Source organism: Manihot esculenta, chromosome 8, assembly GCF_001659605.2.
Source record: "Manihot esculenta cultivar AM560-2 chromosome 8, M.esculenta_v8, whole genome shotgun sequence".
Classification (NCBI taxonomy): Eukaryota; Viridiplantae; Streptophyta; class Magnoliopsida; order Malpighiales; family Euphorbiaceae; genus Manihot; species Manihot esculenta.
In genome coordinates, this window is record NC_035168.2 from 40,600,742 (window position 1) to 40,617,370 (window position 16,629).

A 16,629-nucleotide genomic window follows, 5' to 3' on the forward strand; every position below is an offset into this window, starting at 1 on the left:
TCGTGGCCTAACATTGCTTCCCTCATTTAAAGAAACCTTGTCCTCAAGATTCAAAACTGGAAAACGCAAACGTAATCCGCTAGTATTTTCCCAAGTAGCATCTTCTGCAGGCAATTTTTTCCATTGAACTAAACTTTCATGTTCAAGTCCAGAACCAGTTTGGATCATCCTCGTATCCAGCACCTGTTCAGACTCCAAAAGAAAATCACCATCAACAGTAAATTGGGGCAACTCCGCAGACACAGGAACAACAAGACCAACATGTATTTTGAGAAGAAAAACATGAAAAACCGGGTGAATTTTGGACCCCTCTGGAAGTTGTAATTTATAAGCTAATTTGCCAATGCGTTCCTCAATTAAGTAAGGCCCAAAAAAACGGCTTGCCAATTTCCGATAAGCTCTGCAATAAACTGAATGTTGACGATATGGCTGAAGCTTAAGATAAACAAGATCGCCAACTTGAAACTCGACATCTCGACGCCTTATATCCACCAAGTGCTTCATTTTATTAGCAGCACGGGAGAGATGAGTTTTTAATTCAGCCAATATTTCATCCCGTGAGGACAACAGCTGATCAACCTCATGAACTAAAGAATGGCCTGCGTCATAATGGGGTACTGTGGGCGGCAGACGACTGTACAAAGCAAGAAAAGGTGACATACCAATTGAAACATGGTAAGAAGTATTGTACCAATATTCTGCCCAAGGTAAAAACAAACACCAACGCCGAGGCTGCTAAGATGCAAAGCAGCGTAGGTATTGTTCCAAAGTACGATTTATAACTTCCGATTGGCCATCTGTTTCGGGATGGTAAGAAGAACTCATATTTAATTGGATACCATAAAGTTTGAAAAACTCCCGCTAGAACTTACTCATAAAAATGGGGTCGCGATCGCTGACAATTGAACAAGGCATTATAATATTTGACAACCCCGTCGATAAACTTATCAGCAATAATTCTAACAGAATATGGGTGGGATAATGGTAGGAAGTGGGAGTACTTAGTGAGACGATCAATGACCACCAAAATTGAGTTTTTACCATGAGAAGTAGGCAAACCATCGATAAACTCCATGGCTACATCTTCCCAGACTTGATGAGGTATCGGTAATGGTTGTAAAAGGCCAGCTGGGGAAGAAGTGGTGGCTTTGTTTTTCTGACAAACAGTACAGGCAGCTATGTACTCCATAATCTGCTTCCTCATCAAAGGCCAATAAAACAGCGGAGCAATTCTCTTACATGTGCGCAATACTCCAGAATGTCCTCCACAAGGAGAATCATGAAATTCCTGCAAAATCTTGAGAGTCAAATCAAATTTAGGAGGCACCACAACCCGATTTTTATAGAGAATTAAACCATTACGCCAAGAGTAAGGAACTCCTGGGTTTTCCGAAACTAATCTGTCAAGTTTGATCATGTAGGGATGAGTAGAAATTGTAGCTTTAATCTGATTCCAAAGTGAAGTATGAGGAATAAAAAGGGCGTTGAGGCTTAGGCTGCCTGTAATTCTAGATATGGCATCGACAACTGTATTCTCCTTTTCAAGTTTGTAAATGATTTCATAATCATAGCCCAATAACTTGGAGACCCACTTTTACTATTCAGGTGTGATAACTCTCTGCTCCACCATGTACTTTAAGCTGCGTTGATCAGTTTGGATATAAAACTTTCGGCCAAGCAAATAAAGGCGCCATGTCTGAATAGCTTGCAGAATCGCCAACATCTCTTTGGCATAAGTGGACCAAGACTGTTTCGAAACACCAAGAGCACGACTCATGAAAGCAATTGGTCGGTCCTGTTGTGACAAAACAACACCGATACCATTGTTTGAAGCGTCAGTGGTGATGATAAAAGGGGCTTCAAAATTTGGCATCGCAAGAATTGGTGTGGAGGCCATGGCTTTTTTTAATACAGTAAAGTCATCGTCTGCGTCTTCAATCCAGATAAATTGGCCCTTTTTCAGTAGATTTGTTAGTGGCCGAGCAATTGTTCCATAATCACGAACAAATTTACGGTAATAACTTGTCAAGCCTAAAAAGCCACGCAAGTCAGAGACATTAGTGGGTTTAGGCCAATTAATCATAACCTGTATCTTCCCCTGATCAACCTGAACTTCATTACAAGAGACGATGTGTCCCAAATATTCTATTTGCTGCTGTCCAAAGGTGCACTTGCTGAGTTTGATATAAAACTGATGTTGCCTCAATAATTCAAAAGCAGTGCGGACGTGTTGTAAGTGTGATTCCCAAGTGGGGCTATAGATCAACACATCATCAAAAAAGACTAACACAAATTTTCGCAAGTGAGCACGAAAAATTGTGTTCATGAGTGCCTGGAAAGTAGAGGGAGCATTACACAAGCCAAAAGGCATTACCAGGTATTCGTAGTGTCCGTTGTGAGTACGGAAGGCAGTTTTGTGAACATCAGTAGAGTGGACTCGAACTTGGTGGAATCCAGCAACAAAGTCCAGTTTGGTGAAATAGGTTGCTCCATACAACTCATCCAACATATCGTCAACCGTAGGAATTGGGAATCTGTCTCGAATCGTGACCTCATTCAGAGCCCTGTAATCTGTACAGAAACGCCAAGTGCCATCTTTCTTTCGAACAAGTAATACAGGTGAAGAGAAAGGACTGGTACTTGCCAGAATAAAACCAGATTTCAACATTTCGTGAACCTGCTTCTCAATTTCTGCTTTCTGAAAGTGAGCATAATGGTAGGGACAAACATTAATAGGGTTAGTGCCTTCCTTAAGGTTGATTTCACGCTCTGGAGGAAGATGGCTTGGCTTTTGATAGATATCTGAAAACTGATCCAATAAAAGCTTCATCTCTAGGTGAATTCCATCGGAAAAGACTGACGAAGTGTCTTCCACGCAAATGGCAAAGAGTGAATTATGGGCTCTAAATTCTTTGGCCATTACTCTGAAAGAAGAAGCTTTAATCGGCTGCTCTTTGATTCCCTGTAAATGGTGTTGCTCCCCTTTCCACAGAAAATCCATTGTTAATTTATCCCAGTTGCACTGAACAGTACCCAATTTGCGCAACCATTGAACACCCAATACCACATCTAATCCCAAGATTGGCAAGGAATAGAATGTGATAGCGAAGGAAATTCCCTGTAAAAGAGTAGGAATATTCTTGAATTTGCCATTGCATTGCAGAGGGTCTCCATTGGCTACCTTCACGTTGAATGGTGAAGTCGGCTCCACAGATAATTTTAATAATCTTGCTATTCGATTGTTGATGAAGTTATGGGTGGATCCACTGTCAATTAGACAAATTAATTCCACCGAATTGATTCGTATATTTACCCGCATTGTACCAGCCGATGACCATCCAATGAGAGCATGCAGTGAAATTTCTGGCTCGCTATCATCATCTTCCTCCTCAATTCTAATTCCCCTATCAAGAAGAAGAAGTTGCGGTTTGGAGCACCTGTGTCCAGGAAAAAATCGCTCATCACAGTTAAAACAGAGTCCCTTAGCTCGACGATTCTGCATCTCCTCCCAAGAGAGTCGCATAATAGGCGTGCTCTGTTTGGATTTTGTTGGGGGAGAGGAGCGCGGTTGAAAAGATGGGCGAATTGCCTTCTTTTGTCGCAACAATTGCTCATCCCTCATACGAGCTAGGCTAATTGCATCTTTAAGAGTCTGCGGCTTGAACATATGAATACCCTCAGAGATTTCGGTCTTGAGACCTCCCATAAAAGTCCCCACCAGTGCCTTCTGAGTCCAGCCTTTAACACGGTTCCCCAGCCTTTCAAACTCATGCTGATACTCACACAGAGGCCCTGTTTGCCGGATTTTTGATAATGATTCGTCAAAATCCTCACAATCAGTTGGTCCAAATCGGGACCATAATTCGGCAGAAAAAATTTCCCACGTCACCTGTCTTCCTGCCTCTGAGTGTGTTCTGCGTAGCCACTGCCACCACTCGTTCACTTCACCCCGAAGGTGATAAGAAGCCAAAGACACCTTCTCTGATTCTGGTGTTCCTTGATACTCGAAGAACTGATCAACTCGGGTGAACCATTCGGTTGGATCATCTCCAGAGTATTTCGAAAACTCTAGTTTTGCTAATTTAGCAGAGTATAACGGTTTTTCCCCTTCTTTGGATTCATCTTGGCGAGTGCGAATCTGGCTGGCTTGGTCATTTGCACTGCTGGTTGTTTCTTTGCTATAAAGTGTAAGTTCGAAAAATCTAGTAATGGCTGCAACTCATCACTAATTCCCCGTTCCATTTTTTACAGGTTATCTTGGAGCTAGCCTAAGCCAACTTCCAAATTTTCGATTCGCTCTTTGTTGGTTGCCATAGGAGAAAAAAAGAAAGTAAGATAAGTGCGGCTTTAATACCAATTGATAGGTCCCAATCAAAGCCGAAAGAATTAATTCTCAAAGTGAGAAGTTGATTGTATTTTTTTTCCCAATCTGCTGCAATTACAAGTAATAAATAGAGAAAAGTGAATAACTAATCAGGACCTGTTCTAAGGGCAGTAGATCCTTTATTTCAGCTAACAAATGCTGAAAAATCTCAACAACATTTGACTAATTATGTAAGCAGTAAATAACTAAATAAATTAAGCAGCATAGCAACACAATAACTTAGTCAAAATATTTTCTATTCTTGATGGATACTCTGGAACTTCTTCATGGCCTAACAAAATAATTCGTACTTTTAACCGAGCTCAACCCCTCTCTAAAACATAATGCTTTTCTTTAAATTGGATCCTTAGTTCCTGAAAGCACAACCAATTGCCCAAACAGAACATCCACCTAAATGATCTCGAATAATCATTCCACAACTATAACCTCCTCTCGCTAAAACTGATACATCAATATTACATTTAAAACTTCCATAAACAGGAGTTTTCCATAATAATAAATTATCATCAACAATATGAGTTCCAGCCACCCTCTTATTACCATGTCTAGCCTCCCTCCATTAATTCAAAATAGATATTTCTCTTGAGACGATATAATGATGATTTTGGTATGTTTTTTTTCCAAACAACACCAATTTCACTTGTTTGATTAGTGGGTATATTGAAATATATATAACTTATAGAACACGTTGTCCAATAAAAAATATATGTTCATAAATAATGAATTTCATCATGAGACTTACAATTTTAAGAAGTGATTATTTGTAAATAAATAGAGAAAAATTAAGTTTGAGGATTTCATTTATTGATCGATGGTGAGAGGCATTGGCCTCAACATCTCTTCTCCAGTCATTTTTGTCTACTTTTGTATATTTGATTTAGTGGTTGAGACTTATTTGAATTTGGTTACATGTGGATCTGTTTTGTACCTAATTCGAAATGAAAAGTTTTGTCTCTACTTTAGAAAGAAAATTGACTGGTAGCAATGACAACTCTAAACCACACCGCTGTTGTATTACCCGGCTAGACTTTTGTGTCGGAATTCCTACCTTCCGGCGGAATCTCCGTTGGAATCCAGAATTCTCGAGTGTCGGAGCCTTCTAGAAGGGTAAAATAAAGGTTTTCTAAAATATTTTCATATGTTTTTATGGTTTTAATGAAGAAAGATTTGGGTTTTGAAAAGAAAATAAAGTTTTGAAAGGGAAATGCCAGGTTCGGCCGCCGAAGGTGGCTCCCTTTTGCTGCCGCCGAACCTCAAGTTCGGCCGCCGAACATGGTGGAGTTGTGGAAGCATCTTTGGCCCCCGAAGGTGGTCTGGCCAGCCACCTATAAAAGGCCCCCTGTCCGAAAATGGGCGAGTTTTTTTCTCTCCATTTTCGGGCAAAGGTGAGTTCTTGACCCTCCATGGTTGATTTTATGTTTCCTTCAAATCTCTCAGAGTTTTTACAAGTTTTCATATTGTTTTAGAAGATTTCTAAGCCAAGATCAAGTTTTGAAGCTTGGAGACCCCCGGAGCTCGTTTTCTCCTCAATCTCCCAATTGGGTCGCACCAACCCTCGATCTTCAAGAGGTAAGTGTATATCATCATCTTTTTATATGTTTTAAGTAAGTTTTACAAGGGGTTAAGGGTATATGATGCATGTTTTAGAGTAGATCTAAAAAGTTAGGGTTTATGTTAGTTTAATGATAAATGTATGTTTAATATGTTGATATGTGATGTTTGTTGGGGTATAGGCTAGTTTTATGCCCCTATATGCTTGATAATATATTTATGCATGTTTTGGAAGAGTTGGTTGCATGTTGGAAAGTTTTGGGTGGCTGGATGCTTGTGACAGATTCGGACCTGACGTTCGGAGGGAACCAGGTTCGGCCGCCGAAACCATGTTCGGTAGCCGAACCTGCATGGGAGGCAGCTTTTGGGCCGCCTAACATGCCCCCGAAGGTTGGACTTTCGGATCTGTAAAGGGATTTCGGCCGCCGAACCTGCCCCCGAAAGTGCCTGACTTTCGGATCTGGGTAGAACCTTCTGCCGCCGAACCTGCTTCCGAAAGTGCATGACTTTCGGCTCTAGAAAGGACCTTCGGCCGCCGAACCTGCCGCCAAAAGTCCCCTGCCCAGCCTTCCTTTACCTGTTTTCAATGCATGTTTTGTGATGTTTTAGGGGGTTTTTGGGGAGTTGTTTAGAGTTATGTTCGAGTATGTTTGGTCCCTCATTAGAGTCCACCTGTGTAGGATTAGACCTGAGGAACCGAAGTGATCAACAGTGAGGTAGCTGCTTCAGAGTTAGTTCAGAGTCAGCCAGAGGTGAGTAGAACTAAACTATGTTTTAAAGTAAATGAAATGTTTTAGCATGTTCATGCATCACGAATGCCATGATATGTACTAGGTTGTTTTGTATTAGAATTCACGAATATAATGCATTGCATAATATGATATTGATGTGGATGGATATTGGATGACCCACTAGCCCTCGATATGATATGTTATGATACGGTATGAAAGTCCAGTGAGGCCCATTCTACGACCCTAGCACGATGTGAGGTAAAGACCAGTGAGGCCCATTCTACGCCCCTGGCACTATGTAAGAGAAAGACCAGTGAAGTCCAGGCTACACCCCTGGCACAATTGGATATGTTATGTTATGTCATGTTTAAGAGAAAGTCCAGTGAGGCCTAGTCTATGCCCCTGGCACGATTGGGTATGTGGAGGGTTAGTGGCGACAAATCTATCCATGATGTGAATTGTTTGTGATGTGATGCATTTCATGAAAGTATATGTTTAATTAATTGTTTTACTGTTCTGCTCATTGGGCTTTAGTAGCTCACCCCTTTCCCCTAACCCCCAGGTTTGCAGGGTCAGAGATAGCAGGAAGTCAGCAAGGGTAATAGTCATGTTATGTAATAGAGTTGTAGTGGACATGTATTGTAATGGAATGTAATGGATTGAGGATTAGTATTGTGCTTAGCCCTAATGTCAGTTGTAAATCTCTGTTGTACATGATTTTTATGTAAATGTTTTAATAATGAGTTATGATGAACCAGGCTTGACATATGAGATATTGATCCAACTGGAGCATTTGATGAAGGCTCCAATAAGGGGTTTTATGTTTACAGTTATGATGTATGTGCAGGTCAAGCTTGGTATATGGAAAGTTTAAAGTTTTTATGAAAATGTATGATCATGTATGAGATTTTATCAGATGTACAGGATGCATAGTAGGCTTGCTACGGTCCCGACGACCTTAAGTCGATCTGGATCCTAACGCCGGTAGCGGTCCGGTTTCCGGGTCGTTACAGCTGTATTCGACGATTCATACTCCCTTTGGCTCTGTTATATCACATTCTTTTATGTGGTGTTCATTTATTAGTGAATCACGTATATTTTGAGCTTTTGATTAGTTTGAGTATGGTTGATGTTGGTTGTGATTTGCCGTGAGAATCTTAATGTATGTGATTTGAATTTTCTGTTTGATTGCTTATTATGTTATTGTTTTATTATTTCTTTGTTGAGTGGTTTTTTCTCTAATTAAGTTCATGTAATCAGATAGAGATGGTAGTGGCCTTGGGCGGTCTTTAATGATTTCAAGAGCTTTTCGACAAGACTTTTTTGGGTTTGAGATCTATGGATTAGGCTTTATTATTTGACTTAATTTTTAAATTTATGGTTGTGAGTTAAATTTATAAGTTGAATTAGCTTTTAAATAGGCTTATTTCTCTTTTTGCCCACTAAACTTTAAATGCAATTACTTTTGTATAATAAAAAAAAATGATTATTTGCATATATTATTACTGAATGAATGTACTCCATTATTTTTTTTTTTATATTTACTTTATGCGTTAGAATACATGTTTTTTTTTTTTTTTAACTTTAATCACATAATTACACATTTATTTGCAAATATAGAATATCAAATGTAAATAAAAAAATATTTACACTAAAATTTAAGTATTATTGAAAAATAAAAATGATGTATTAACTTCATGGAATTGATTTTTTTGGCTATAAAAATTGACAAATTATTTGGGATATAAAAGGGTAAGTTTAAGGAAATCTATTTCTATTTTTCTTTCAGCTATTGAATGTATAGATTCTGTTTGGTTATAATTACTCAATAAAAAAAATTTTAAATTACAGAAAAATATTAAAACTTTAAGTTATTTTTTTTCATATTCCTCATATTATTTTCTCGAATCTAATTAACAATACTTTCAATAATAATATCAATCAATTAGTTACCTTTATACATTGTATTATTAATTAAAATTGTAATTTAATTAAATATTTAAATTTACAAAAATTCTAATAAATAAATATAAATTATTGAATTTAAAATAACTAATTCATGTTTAGTTGTGATGATTTATATAAATTTAAATGTGAAATATATTATAATTTTAGTTCATTATTTAATGAATTAATTTTAATTAATACATAATTTTTTAACAGAAACAAATAGTGGAAATTTGATAATCATTTTATGTTTTTTATTTATTTTCATTCTCATGCAAATATTAATGGTCAAGATCGACATGCATATTATTAAAATAATAATAATAATAATAATAATAATTTATTAACAATATAATATTATAAATATTATTTTAATATAAATTAAATTATAAACTTTAGGTAAAATTAAAAATACTTTCTCTAATATAATAATAGTGAGAAAAGAATTATATGACACATTTTAAAAATGTTTTATATTATTATATAAGATTTTAAAATACTAATATATGTATTTAAAAAACATAAATGAAAATAAAAGGGAATATAATTTATAATAATAATAAAAAAAAAAGGTAAACGCTGGGTGTCACGCGCTTCCATATTGCTTGGGCAATTGAAAAGTAGAGAAGTTGTCAGAGTTGTTCTGACCTAAAAGAGAAAAAGGTGTAATAAAGGACTTAATGGTTATCTGATCTCTTGGGTGGGATAACATAGTCTTAAGCTAAGCGGCCCCACTCGGCTCAGCTAAGCCAGTTATCATCATGCACTCGCCCTCTGTACGGACAATCTCCTCGTCAACCTCCTCTCCTCCCCTCGTAACCAGACTATCCAGATTGTATTGCACAATTTTCATTTAGTTTTAATTTATATAAATTTCTAATAGAAAAAGTCGTTTATTAAAAATTATATATAAATTAAATTTTTATTGAAATATTTTTTATTTCATAATTTTTATTATTTTTTCTGCATATACTAATAAATATAATTTTTTATTAGTTTCATTTTAAATATATTAAATTTTATTAAATATTAAGAGATATTTTAAAATTTTTTTAAAAATAAAATAAAATTATAATAATTAATTTATATATTACTATAATATAAAAAATAAAATGAATAATAATTTTAAAATAATAAAAAAAATAAAAAATATAAATTTTCATTTATAAATTACACATAAACATTAGATTTTTTATATTATTTTAAGTTACAATGAGATGCATAAATATAATATAATACATTTAAAATTTTCATAAATTTTCACTGTGATTATTTTTTTGTTTAAATAATTTTAGAAATGAATTCATTGTGCTGCCTTTATACATTTCAAGTTTTTTATTGTTATGATTATACCCAATGCTCATATAAATTCACTTTTTCTATAAACTATGAAGTGTGCGACTCTTACCAATGTGATAATGTCAGTATAGGAATTACAATAAATCTAATTTTTTTTATTTTATTTATATTTCTAATCGCACGTATATAATATAATAAATTTATTTAAATTATAATTTTTTAAATTTAAAAATAAAAAATTAATAACATTTACATAAATATTAAATAAATTTAATTTAATTAGATTTAATCTGATTTTAATTTAAACTCGCATTTGCCTCACTCATAATTCAATATTAGATTATTATTATAACAAAATAGAAAAAAATATTAAAACCTTAAAAATGTATAAAAAATATATATATATATAGAAGGGGTATAAAATATTTGTGAATGTCCATATGCGTTATTAAATGAGGCCCACATTTCAAGTAAAACTTCCTCCGTCGCGTGGAACCCATGAAATGACATTTTTAATTATAACGTGTTAAAAAAGTGTGGGTCCATCAGCAACCAACGAAAGCGTCGAAGCCTATGAAACAGTTTGGGTCGGTCCATGATAACGGCCACGTGTGCCGCAATAATGCGGATAGTACTCTCCCTAGACCACCCACCCAGGAAGGAGATAAGGTAGTTATTTTCTGGTAGCTTCCAAAACTGACTTTAGAGAGGTTTTGTTTGGGTGGCATCTAGTGGATGCCTTGTCCTCTCCGATTAACTCCCTTTTCTTTGTATATGTACATAATTTTTGAAATTTAATTGATGTGGCCAATAGGATTTGTGGAAATTTTAAGTATTAGGGTAATTTACGATTTAGTCCCTGAGTATTGCCATTATTAACAAGTCAGTCCCTGTATTTTCAGAAACCTATTAAAACGTCCTTATATAATCAAAACGTTAACAAATCAGTCCTTCCATCCACTATTACCCTCTTTTCCGTTAAAAATAAGATGAGAAGGAGAGAGAATATTTTAAAAATCCTATTTTACCCTTTTCAATCCCTATTAAGCAGAAATGTATGGGTGGGTTTGCCATAACAGTCCGATTACAACCCTAGAAGCAACCTCTCATCATCTCTCAGCAGACAATCATCCCTTTACTCTCTCACCTCCAATTTTACCCTTTTCAGCATACTCCATCATCTCTCGGCAGACTATCTTCAACATTGATCAAGCACTGAAAGGATCCCACCTCCGTTTCGTTCATAATAGCCGACGATCAAGCACCTAAAGGATTCATTCTATCTTCGCGAGAATGTCTGGCATCAGCGGATCGATGGGAAGCTGGGATGGTGGTTACATGAATGTGAATTGCTGCTGTGGAAAAAGAGCGGGGGTTCGCATATCTGAATCTGCTAGTAATCCAAACAAGCTGTATTATTACTGTCGAGATAACAAATGTGGGTCATTTCTTGGGTGGTGCATTCCAACAAATGTGAACTCTCCAACATCAAACAGTATAGGTGAGGGGTTAGAGGTATTCAAGGCCAACTTATCAAGAATGATTGCAGAGATTAAAGAAGAGTTGCTGAAGATTAATGAAGAGACCAAAAAATTACATGTAAAGCTGCAAAAGATTGAAGCTATTTTGAACCAGATGAAGAATTGTATGATAATTATATTGTTACTCTTGATAGTGTTTGCTGTAAAAACACCATAAAAAGTTGTTTAGATGCATTATATAAAGCTGCAGAAGATAGAAGTTATGTTGAACCAGATTGTAGTATGTTCTTTATGTATGAATGAATTCTGTACTATTTATCTAAGTTAGATGAGTGGAATTTTAGCATGTTAGTTTCTTGTAAGTGAATGGTTAAAATGAAGCACCAAATAGTTGTACTGATTCAAAACTGGAGGACCTAATAGTTTCGAAATTTAATATATAAGGACTAAAAAATTGTAAACGTTAAAACTTAAAGGACGGAGAAATTTTAAATACTTAAATAGATGGACTTAGAAGTTGTAAAATTAAAAGTAATAGAAGAGTGATGATAATGTTACATTTATCCAACTGTAACTTAATATCAAATACAAACAAATTTTATAAATGCACAATGAATAAAATTGGAGCTGAGCAAATGAAATTAAAGGCATAACTTCATTAATATGTCCTTTTTGTTCAAATATGTATTACAAAATGAGACTTTACAAAATCAGACTTGATCATTACAATGTCATACATCTATTACTGCCATTTTAATGATCAAGTAAGGCCAATATCTGTAGCACTGTATCAATATCTATGATAAAATCCCAAAAAAGAATCTGTGCACAGATTTACAATATTTCCAAATAGACAAAAAGCTCAATCCAATGCCCCAAAATACATGTTTTCCTAAAATGTACAAATTATATCCCATCAACTAACAACATTCTCAAAAAAATCATTTGATATTCCAAAGGCTCCTTTAGATAGTTGGTCCACCACTTGATCCCACTTGATTAGTATTAACCCCTCTTGAAGTCCCCGCACCTGATGCAGTAGTGTGTTTTCTCTTCTTTTGACTTGCAGCCATATTTGCCTACAATTAGAGAAATACATAAAAAGGTTAAAAAGGTTAAAAAGGTTAAAATAGATTCATTATATGCAAGCAAACAAAGGTATAGTTACCCCAACAGCAGCATATTGACAAGTTCTCTTATTGTGGCCTGTTTGTAAGCACCTAGCACAAGTGACAGTTGTTGTCCTCCTTCCTCTTGCTGGTGGTTCACTCTCATCTCTCTTTCTAGCCTTCCTTGGCCTTCCTGGTTGCCTCCTCAAAGGAGGTGGCAACATTGATGGGTGTTCATTATCAGGTTCAAGCTCAGCTTGAGGAACAAGATGTATGGCACCTGCATAAACTATTGAATAGCACTGCACAGTGTAATATTCATGGCAAAACTCTTCAATATTGCCCCTAACATATGCAATTGCTCTAGCAGCATGCTTGCATGGTAAACCACTTATATCCCCATCCACAACTGCATGTCCTTTTAGCTAAACTAACAGTAAACCTACATGGACCCTCATGAACCTCATACTCTTCATTTCTACCAGGGAGCAATTTAAGAAACCTACTGGCAGTAATGATTTTATTCAATACTTTCTTTGTTCTTGGTGTAACTATCCCTTCCCATGTTTGAGCTTTAGCAAATCTTCTATGCAACCTAACCATACATTTCTGCCTAATAGATTCAATAATATTGATAATAGGCAAACCTCTCAATTTCACTATCCATGCATTGAATGATTCGGTCATGTTGTTAGTGTAATTGTCACACTTAGCTTCAGGCCAGAATGCATGTCTAGTCCATTGACTGAATGGTATGTTGATCAACCAGTCATATGGCTTTTGATCTCGCTTGGGCTTCAAATTCTTCATGTGAAGCCAAAACTCATAAGAATGAGTACTCTTTGCAGCATTCCAAAAATCATCTCTGAGCATCAGTCCAGGGAACTCTTTCTTGAAATTCATGTATAAATGCCTGCAACAAACTCTATGAGATGCATTGGGAAATATATTTTTGACAGCATCAATGAGTCCCTACAACAAAAAAATAGTTAGTAACTTAAATTAATAGCATATAGTTCAATATGCTAAATTAAAAAAAAAATTGAATATTAATTCATACCTTTTGCCTATCTGACATAATAGTTAAAGGCCTAGCATCAGTTCCTCCACCAATGCAAGAATAAAGATTCTCTAGGAAAAATGTCCAGCTATCACCACATTCTGCTTCAACTATAGAAAATGCAAGAGGTAGCACACCTCTATTTCCATCCAGTATGACTGCAACTAGGAAAATCCCTCCATATGGACCCTTCAAGTGGCAACCATCTAATCCTATAAAGGGTCTACAACCATTCTCAAACCCAGACTTTATAGCATCAAACATAATCCATATTCTTTGAAAAGCAAAAGGATCATCTTCATTAACCCTTGGAGCTGGCTGAATTTTTACAACTGTACCCGGGTTATATGTTTGCAAATAATGGACATATTTCTTAAGTTTTTGGAAACTTTCACAATGCATGCCCATATTCTCATCTCTAGCCTTGCACTTAGCTCTATATAATTGCCACACAGGAACTTCCACACCCCATTTTCCCATCAACTCATGCTGCATGAGTTCATAACTCATGTCAGGGTCTGCCCTCAGCTTTTCCCTAAGTTTTTCTACTATCCACTTAGTGTTTGAATTCAAATTTTCATTTCTTAATGGTCTTATGCATGTGTGCTCATCATGTAGAGTTTTAACCATGAAAGTGACTTGGTCAGACAAAACTGATGCATGAAACCTCCAGGGACATCCTGTACTGGAACACTTAGCTGTTAATCTAGTAGAGTCATTTTTAACTCTTGTAATATCATATCCCCCCTTAATAGCATAATCTCTCATTGCATTCCTCAAAGTTACAATGTCCTTAAAAACTTGGCCCTCTTTAAACAAAATCTCTTCCCCTTCATTGTGTTGGAAGGGATGATCATACATGCCATGATAAGGATCAATATATTTTTTCTTTCTATTATTTGGATCATAAGACTCATTCTCACTATCTTCAACCTCTTTGTCATTGTCACTAGCATAACCTGATAACCCATCTGACTCCTCAATACTAATCTCATTGTCAAATATAACTTCTTTAGGTAAATCATCTCCAACCTTACTTTCATTGAATGATACATCACTTTCAGAATCAATTTGTGGTAATTCATTGGCCCCTCCCCCTAACTGCCCACTTTCACTAACACTTTCCTGTCTTATCCCTCTACCTCTAGTAAAACTGCTTCTTCCTCCCTTTCCTCTTAATGGCACACTCCTGCCCCTACCTCTTGTGGACACATCCCTATTTAATGGGGGAGTTTTTCTACCTAAGGCATCATCAAGGTTAATATCCTCAACAGTATTACCACCCTCACCAAGGTTACTACCCTCACCAGTATCACTGCTCTCACCAATAATACAAACATCATCATCATCATCGTCATCATCAGACATCTCAGTGTTCAGAGGGACCCCCTTTACGTGTACAGTCAAAGGCAATTTATGACTATGTTTGTACAACTCAAAAGCCAACATTAAATCATCATCATTTTCTACACTCATCCCACTACCAGTAACAAACGAAACAAATGATGCAGCTATGTTAAACAACTTATAAACATCAGACAACAAGGATATGTACGAATACCTTGCAATAGGGACATTATATAAAGAATCAGTTTTGTTTTCATATGTCAACACCACAGTAAATCTCTCTTCCACAGCCATGTTTTCAGACCTGCACACATGAATCACACATTCTTTAATTAGTCAAAATCTCCTGAAAAAAAAAAAAAACTAAAACTATCAGTAACAGTAAGTGGTACCCACATGTTTTACTATAATACAAATATTATGATCACACATCCAAAGAAAAAAAAATAAAAGAAAGCACAAAAAGTTACCTTTCCCCAGTTGTTTGACAAAAACCAACAAAATCGGGACCACAACTTCTCTTCGACAGAACCCAACTTCTCTTCGATAAAAACCAACAAAATCGGGACCACAACTTCTCTTCGACAGAACCCAACTTCTCTTCGATAAAAACCAACAAAATCGGGACCACAACTTCTCTTCGACAGAACCCAACTTCTCTTCGATAAAAACCAACAAAATCGAGAAGAGAGGATTTAGGGAAAGCACAAAGCACAAAAAGTTACCTTTCCCCAGTTGTTTGACAGAAACCAACAAAATCGGGACTACAACTTCTCTTCGACAGAACCCAACTTCTCTTCGATAAAAACCAACAAAATCGGGACCACAACTTCTCTTCGACAGAACCCAACTTCTCTTCGATAAAAACCAACAAAATCGAGAAGAGAGGATTTAGGGAAGAAGAGGGAAGTTAGAGATTTGAGAAGAGAAGTTATCGACTTGGGAGAAGACAGAAAGTTAGGGATTTAGGAAGAGAGAGGTTATTGATTTGGGAAGAAAAGAGAAATTAGGGATTTCGGAACAGAGGTTTTCATTTTCGGGAGAAGAGAGAGAGAGGATAGGGAATTGAGAAGAGAAATTATCGATTTGGGGAAAAGTTACACTAAGGTTATTTTGGTCTTTTCATCTTATTTTTAACGGAAAAGAGGGTAATAGTGGATGGAAGGACTGATTTGTTAACGTTTTGATTATATAAGGACGTTTTAATAGGTTTCTGAAAATATAGGGACTGACTTGTTAATAATGGCAATATCCAGGGACTAAATCGTAAATTACCCTAAGTATTATTATATGATTATAAAATTTAAATTGACTTTACTTATTGGAAAGAAAAACATAAAAATGGTAAGGATGGATTTTGATTTTTTATTTGGATTGTTGTTATGTTTATTATTATTTAATATAAGAAAATTCAAATATGCAACGAGCAACATTAGAGAGTTGGATATTGTGGAAGATTGAATTACAAGACTCTCCCTTTAGAGAAACAAGGGAATCCGAGATGTTACTTTAAAAATTATTAATTTAGAGCATTAATATAACCATATACACAAATTTTCCAATAAGAAGGACTAACATTGAATTAAAAACAATATTTAAATCTTAGCAAACTTTGAGAATTTATATGATAAGTTTGTAGTAAATAATAATTTATATTTTCCTGTTCACAATCTCAATTAAAAACAGAGAAAAGAGAGCAAAATAAAAGAGTGTGTGAGCT